Below are 8,115 nucleotides of genomic sequence, written 5' to 3' on the forward strand. Positions count from 1 at the left end.
TCCGCTTGTCAGTGCATACAGCACACACTGCAACAAGGGTTTACATGCCGTTGTCCCAGAAGGATGCCTCTTCTGAAACTGGCTCACAAGAAATCCCACAAACAGTTTGCTGAAGACAACCTGTCAATGAGCATGAATTATGAGACTGATAATTCTGATGAGACTAAGATAAACTTGTTTGGCTCAGATGGTGTCTAGCATGTGTAGCGATGCATTGGGAGGAGTACCAAGAAAATTGAGTCCTCAAGCAGAAGGTGGCGAATCGCCATGTTTCTAACATCCAGCAGCTCCGTTGATGTCATTATGGTGAAGTGGAAGAGGATCTCAGCAACAACCTGTGCAGCACTGGTGAATTTCATGTCCAGGAAGATTTAGGCAGTGCTAGATAACGATGGTGCTCACACAAAATACTGACAGTTTGGACACAGTTTTGACATTTTTGCTTAGGGTGTACTTACTTTTGTTGCCAGTTATTTAAACAATAATGGCTGTATGTTGAGTTATTTTTAGAAGACAGTAAATCTATACTGCTATACAAGCTGCACTTCTGTGCGCATGACTATTTTAGTGAAATCACTCTACTTTGGGGGAAACACATGCATATTTGAGGGCAAATTTGATTAGATTATTCAGTATGGATGATTCAGTAAAGATTTCCTGACTAATTAAATGTCTGCACTATTTGTAGCCCAACTCATATGTTGTAAGTCAGCTTGCATAGTATCTTGGCAAAAAACAAATTTGGTATGGGTGTTTGGTTATGGCATGGCTTGCATAGTGACAATGACAGTGACAAAAATGTGAACTCAAATATAAATATAAGTTAAATTGGCAACATTTTGGCAAGATCTGATGTGAGAAAAGGCAACGTGTTTGCTTGTCTTTTTTACATAACTTTGAACAGAACAGACAGGCAACGAATGGTCAACAATAGTAAATGGTGCTTTTATTGGTCACAGTGCTTTTGCACTTGATAGCAATTACACCTGATTTTTGGTCCATGCACTTGATTTGTCTGCACTTAAGCCTGAATGATGTGTTTACACCTGCTTAAAATGACTCAACTCATAAGGTAAACACACTCGTTTTTAAAACACCCAACCCAAAAGATGTTGGTGATGTAGATAATTTGAGACCAATTTGGTAATACAAGAACCATTCTCAGAACTGATTCTCCTTCCAACAGACCCAAACGAGAAGAGATTCATGGCAGTAAGGAGTAAACCCAACACTCATAACTAACAATAAAAGCCAAAACATCTCGCCTCACTGACAGTAATGGCTTGTGTGAGATTTAAATGCAACAAAAAAAAAAGAACCTCAAAGTTTTGAGGATGAAACCAAGGGGTGAATCATTGTTCTAGAGGTTTGATGGCAGCTTTTAGGGATGATTGAGTATACCTTGTGGGTGTTCAAATAAACAATGTCTGGTTACAACCAAATTCCATTCCTGTCGAGGGATTGGAGCACCACCTTAGTTACAGCAACATCCCGCATGCTGCTGCCTCACTGCAGTCCTAAGATCCATTGGAAGCTTAAATATTCCATCATTACAACACATTTCTTCCACTCGAAACAGCATTTAAAAGCCACCAAAATATACTTAGAGCTATGTCAGGTGGTTCATTAAGCCTAGAGATTTATTGCCTTTTATGTAAAGACTGCATCACTTTCTGTGGTGCTTGTGGCTTGTGTGAGGTGTCTGTCAGTGCAGGTGACTACAGCGCAGCACACCACTTAACCTCTTCACTCTAATGTTGCCCAGCGAGCCGTAAAGCTTCGTCAACTTTATGAGAGAGAAAAACGCAGAGTACAGGCCTTAAAAGCTTGTTTATGAAAAGCGAGTGTTTACCTTGCGCTTCTAAATGGATTTCAGAGGCAACAAAAATAGGGGAAGGGTGAACTATGGGGTTGGAGGGTTGGAGAGAGAGAAAGAGAGACAGTAGTTAAAAGACAGCAAGCCAGAATTTACAAAAGAGTGGTGGGTTGGGGAAGCAAGTGATCAAGTGAGATTAAATATTAGAATATAGAGGGAGGAATAATATTCGAAACAGAAGATTAGGGAGAGGACAGGTTTTTCAGTAGGTAGCACACATTTGGAAGCTGGTGGGGCTGGATTGGTAGGTCTGCCGTTCTTTAAACAATTTCTCTCCCTGCAGTTTTAAACAAGAATTAATATCAAATCCAAGCATTTTCTTGCACCGTCTCTGACGTGCCATCTCACCGACGTACTGGAATCTCGTAGGGGTGTGTGAATCGTGCCGAAATGGCATTCCTGCCCTGCTACATGGCTGCTATTTCCCAGCCATCAATCATAGGCCAGAGCAGGGGCGTTAGGAGGAGGGAGGAGGAGGCTGTAGTGGCGGATAGGGAGGGCAGGGCAGCAGATAGTTGCTGATATTAGTGCCAGGACACCGATAACACATCGACCGCTCTTTAACACTTTCAGCTTGAGCAATTGAAGTCCTTTAACTTTTAAGATTAGAGGGCAGTTGAAAACAAACACATTATCGAAACCAGATTAAACATAATTTAGATGCATACACGCAGTGAATCCAAAAGTGTTAAATGCCAGTGACAGGTATTAATATTGATCTGACAAAATTAGCAGTACTTAGCAGAACATAACACCTGCTTAATTAATTAGCATTACACAATCTGAAAATTAGGTAAACCCTTGCTTCATGACCATCATCAGGGTCCAAACATTGCTAAGCATTCATTGTTGGGGTGACTGTAGCCATCTTTCCCACCAAAACTACATTTGACTGATGTGATAAAACATCTTGTTTGATATTATGTTAAGACTTGAGTACAATGAACATATACCAAATTGACTTTTTTTTAAATCCCAATGTTTTGTGGGATTATCTGAGATCTTAGACATCATTGGTCTAAGGATCTCAGATGTACATGGGTCTTAGAATTTACTAAAGCTTGAATCAAAACTCTGTTTTGAGACCTTTGCTAATCCATGACCAACAAGATTACAGGGTCTCCTGCTTACACTTGGGAGCCACCCTGGGAATTATTCTGTGAACCAGTGCAAACAGTTTAGAGGTCCAGTTCATTTTTAAGAGTATGGCACTGAAGACATATCAAATCATTTGAAATAATTTGGACAGCTTTGTAAATAACAAAACCAGGGCTCAGCCTAGGGTGAGAGAAAATAGGATAATTTATCATATTTTTAAAGATCTACTAGAAAGATTTGAGTGAACAGACTTGATGGTCTCACTTACTGTGTCCTTTCTTCTGGCTCATCTGGTTTCTAACTTTTCTGCCTTTTCTGTCATTGTTCTCACACAAGACCTCCTCAGTGACCCATTACAACGCACACAAGAGGTGTACCAGTGTGACCCGAAGAGCACAAGCTACCAAAGGTCAAAGTATTTGTTTATTTGATATGAAAATCACTACTACTCTATAACACCGATCTCAATATTTAGGGGAAAAAAAGACTTTGACTTACAGCACCATGTTTCTCTGAGACATCGTTTCTTCCTTTTAAAGTAAAATGTTTGACCTCTGTTTAAGTGCTTTGCCTGGATCAAAGTAATACTGTAGAATCTTTGCTAATGGAGGGGTGAACATTAACATTGTACATTAAAGGGTGGCGTTTTACTCAGTCCCCAGTCTTTTCATACCCAAACAACCTTCAACCCCTCTTCATACCTTCAAAATTTGGATGGAACAGAAATGATCCTTTCTGTTTTACCTTTATCATGTTAAAGGTCTACAAGGGCCAGGCTTTCACTAACAATTAGGTTGGTGTAACATCAGAACATGATATAGCATATGTGATTATGGGTGTGTAAAAATAGACCTTTTACTAGTGAAGCAACCGGGAGGGGTTGATATGTGCAGAATGTCCTCAAAGCCTTTGATATGGACTGTTTTCTAATTGAACCAAATGTTCTGGAAAGTTTATGTTGCTTTTAGAGACCCATTACTCTTCTAATCTCAGACTATCATCAGACAATGTTTACGCTAGACACACAAAACCTGCTCTGCACTTTGAAGGGTGAGGATCTTCTCATCATTCAGAGGGAATGCTTTCAAATGCATTGAGAGATTAGTCCAAAAGAGAGGTCCAACCACAATGGTAATCCTAAATTATTCCTGACCTCGACCTCAACCCAAATTTTTTTTTACCAATCATTTATGTAATTCATATGCCAGATTCTATTAATCAAGGTGACACCGAAAGGGAAAATGACAGTGTTTCTTTTCCATCTGGAGGTACAGTATATTCAGCACTAAAAACTGAAATAAAATGATTACAATTCAAGCTAAAAGCTTGTCTTGATCTTTATCTGAGGCTGAAAAATCTCAGCTTTGTAATGCTTAATTCCTCCTGTTTCCCTAACATCCTTTCCTCCCCAACCGTTTTCTAATATTCTCTCCATCTATATTAATAGTCAAGAACTGGCACATCTGCTTCGCTTGCACGTCCAGTTTTTTTTTTACTTTTTTTTACCTTTGTATGTAACAATGCAGTGGGATTCAGAGTTTATAGGAGTATAGTCTCAAAGGGCTAACAAATTTTAATCCTATATTGAACTGCATGAGGCAACAGGTGCTTTAAGAAGTTTCTTTCAGGGAAATGATGATACATATTCCATTCCAGGTGAGACATTTTTATGTTACATTCAACAGCCCACATGAGAGCCCGTTTGAAGACGTGTAGGCTTGTTGATGGTTGATCTGTGCTTTTATTGAAACCTCTCCAGGTCTTTTAAGCTGTCAGATCTATACGGCAAATTCCAATTTATTCTGAAACACAGGATTTGACATTATTATTGTGAAAGATTCTAAGCATGTCGTCATAGTCAAAACCCATTCATTCACTGAGCTCTAATGTGGTTAGTCATTAAAAAGCCTGGGTGACACTAACAACACTAAGTCTTATCTTTTTACAGATCCTCACATAATGCCCAGAAGGTGGCAGATCCTCTCCACAATATGCCATTAATTTAATCGTCTAGGGCACCTTATCAAAATATTTTGTCCAACTTCCATCAAAATATTGCAGTAACCTTGGAATCTGTCAAAACATTTGGGTATTTTGGAGTTTACCTGACAGCCGCTGATGATTTCCCATCAGAATCAGTTGTCTGAAATATTCTCCACGTCACAGATTAGAAAGCTATTTGCTTTAAACAAAGGGGGGTTTGATTGTGAGCAGAGCAGGCATGCTTTCCACCTCACTGTGTTACATAGAGCATGAGCTTTCATCTTGGCATGGTGGAGCTGCAGAATGCTGGGTGAGAACATGACTGAGCAATGCTGGAACCTCAGACCCCCCCACCCTACTTATCTTTTTTTTCATGTAAATTAATGATAACTTCGTAAAGCATAGCCCTTGAGTAGAGGTATTCCAACATTACTGCCATTGTAATACCATTGCTCTTGGTGATGCTTGCTCAACTCTGCCCAAATATATCAGGTTGTTAGGATTGAATGAATGAATTTATTCAAATGTTTCCATAATATTATATAGTATAGAGATAGGCATCTAACCAATAATGGCATCTCATTAAATGCCAAATGAGCATTTGATTAACCCTGTGATTATTCTGAATTTTAACAGTCTATATGAGGAATGCGTTATGCATAAATAAGAATGATGGGTTTTCTACCCAGTGTCACTTTTCAATAGGAGACTCTTCTGAAATCCAGCATTTCTCCTGTCTTTTTTTTCTGTTAGAGCTTTGTACTTTTACGTTTGGCTCCAGAGCAGCTGCTCCTTCTTAAACGTTGGAGAGAGATTTTATTACAGTCCAGCTCTCCTGGGGAAACACCTCCTTTCAATTTAAGGCGGCCACACATCGAGCCAAAGCCACAAGCTCTCGTTTCAGCTTAGGATCTGACCAGGGAGGATTCTGCACTCTCCGCTCTTGAACCACAGCCAAAGCAGCCGTTCCTCAGCTTAGGGTTTAGCACCAGTTCATATAGGCCTTGAACCCCCCTTTCCTCAGTTGCGGAGCGATCACTGTCTGCAATGCAACTCAAGATGAGGGGATTCTTTTGGGATAGAATAACCGCAGGTGAGTTAGCAGTCTGACAGCATAGTGAAATATCCCTATATTGTATAAACATTACATCATTGCTCTTATAAGCTGCACCTGGCAATAGTCCACATGTTATTAGTTTGAATATGGGAAGCAGCTTGTAAAGCTCAGCATTAGCAATGTTAGTTTTACTCTACAACAGCAGTCGAACACAAATAAACATGTAAATATTTCAAAAGCTGAGATTAGGAAATTGTTTTAGTAAGTATATTAATCATTAGTATATATATATTTGTAGAATGATGTTAGCAAACATTATGACATTGCCATATCTGGAAAAATTTATGACATAATTGTAATGGTATTAAAATATGAATGCTACAGTAAAAATGATCAACAGCTAATGTAAGTACCGATTAAAATGGGGAAAACTTGAAATGTTTAACTGCATATTCTTCTCTATGTCTAGCATAGCCTATTTATAAAGAAGAGTCATTAAGGGAAGAGTTAAACAGTGAATCTTGAACACCTTGAGTGTCATGTTATGTCTAGGCTACAAATGACAGGGCTTAGCCTAGGATAGAAGACAATAGCATCATTTTCAATCTTGCCCCAAGCTCACCACACCTTGTATTTGCAACACAATTTTGACACTGTAAAGTGTTTCTACTTTCTATGATTTGCATTTGACTGACAGCACAAGCGAAAGAACAGCCAAAAAAGTGGATTTAAACATTTTAGAACATCCTAATATATTCACTGTACCGTTATAAAGCATACCACATACTTGAACATCTATCTATCTATCTATCTATCTATCTATCTATCTATCTATCTATCTATCTATCTATCTATCTATCTATCTATCTATCTACATACAGTGGAACCTCGACACTCACAACCTTGATAGTTTTCATTTGAAACCGGACTAAGTGTAATCAGAATTTCAGAAAAGTTCAGAAGTGTAGTCAGAAGCTCAAACGTTTGGAGTAACATTTCAAAACAGAGTTTGTACTAATAAATTACATAAAAATGTAAATAAAATAAAAAAAACTATTTTATTATTGTACTATTAATTTAAAGTAGTAAATAAAACATTTATGACAAGTAATTCACAATTTTTGTTGGGATATATATATATATATATATATATATATATATATATATATATATATATATATATATATATATAAAATCAGTGGCGGGCCATGCATTTGGTACCTGGGCCTTCAGTGGGGGCTTACCCGACTTAATACACCTCTTAATACAATTATAGAAACCATCAACGCGTGGCATCACAGAGAGAAAGGCATTTTGTATATGGAGGGTGAATACCTTTTTTACTAAAGCAAGAAACCCAGTTAAAACAACTCCAAACCTCTACAACACCACCGCAACTGTGCCACCTACATCATCTGGAGCAGTTCGGAATCAAAATTTGTCTAATAACATGACAAAAACATAAAAATTTAAGTACAACTTATTCACCAGAGATGCAGACTCATAATTTGCACCGCCCCTCAGAGGCTGTAATCCAGTGGTACTGCTCATAGGCACTGGTCTGGAAGTGGCAAACTAACCCTTTCCCGGGCTCAAACAAGCTAGCTAGCTTCGGGGTTAGCTGACCTCCTCACGATGTCTAGCTTTACTTGAAAAATGTATTTTAATGAATGTCCGAGACCAAATTCATTTCTCTTCCTCCTTAGGCATAAAAAAAGGTTTAACTCAGATGTATTAATGTGTGCAGATCGCTACAGGCATGTTTTGCCAGTCAAACTGGGCTGTAACAGTTTCCGTCTAACCAACCAATCGGAGAACCGAAAAATGCTGACGCTATTCTGGGCCAGCTAGCTGGCCGTGTGAGGCGAATATGAAATCTGATTGGTTAAAGGAACAGACTCATTTCTGAGAGAGACTACGGTAAAAAGGCCAGCACTACTGACTTTAAAGACCCTGTGCAGATTAGATTGACATGGTAGCACAAAGACGCTGGAATCTGATTGGACAAAAAATCTAACATCCACATACACGTACTGGAAGCAGTGCAGCCAAGAGAAACGCTATGAAAAGAAAGAAAATAGACTGTTGGGAATATATTAAT

This window comes from Silurus meridionalis, chromosome 5, assembly GCF_014805685.1.
Source record: "Silurus meridionalis isolate SWU-2019-XX chromosome 5, ASM1480568v1, whole genome shotgun sequence".
Lineage (NCBI taxonomy): Eukaryota > Metazoa > Chordata > Actinopteri > Siluriformes > Siluridae > Silurus > Silurus meridionalis.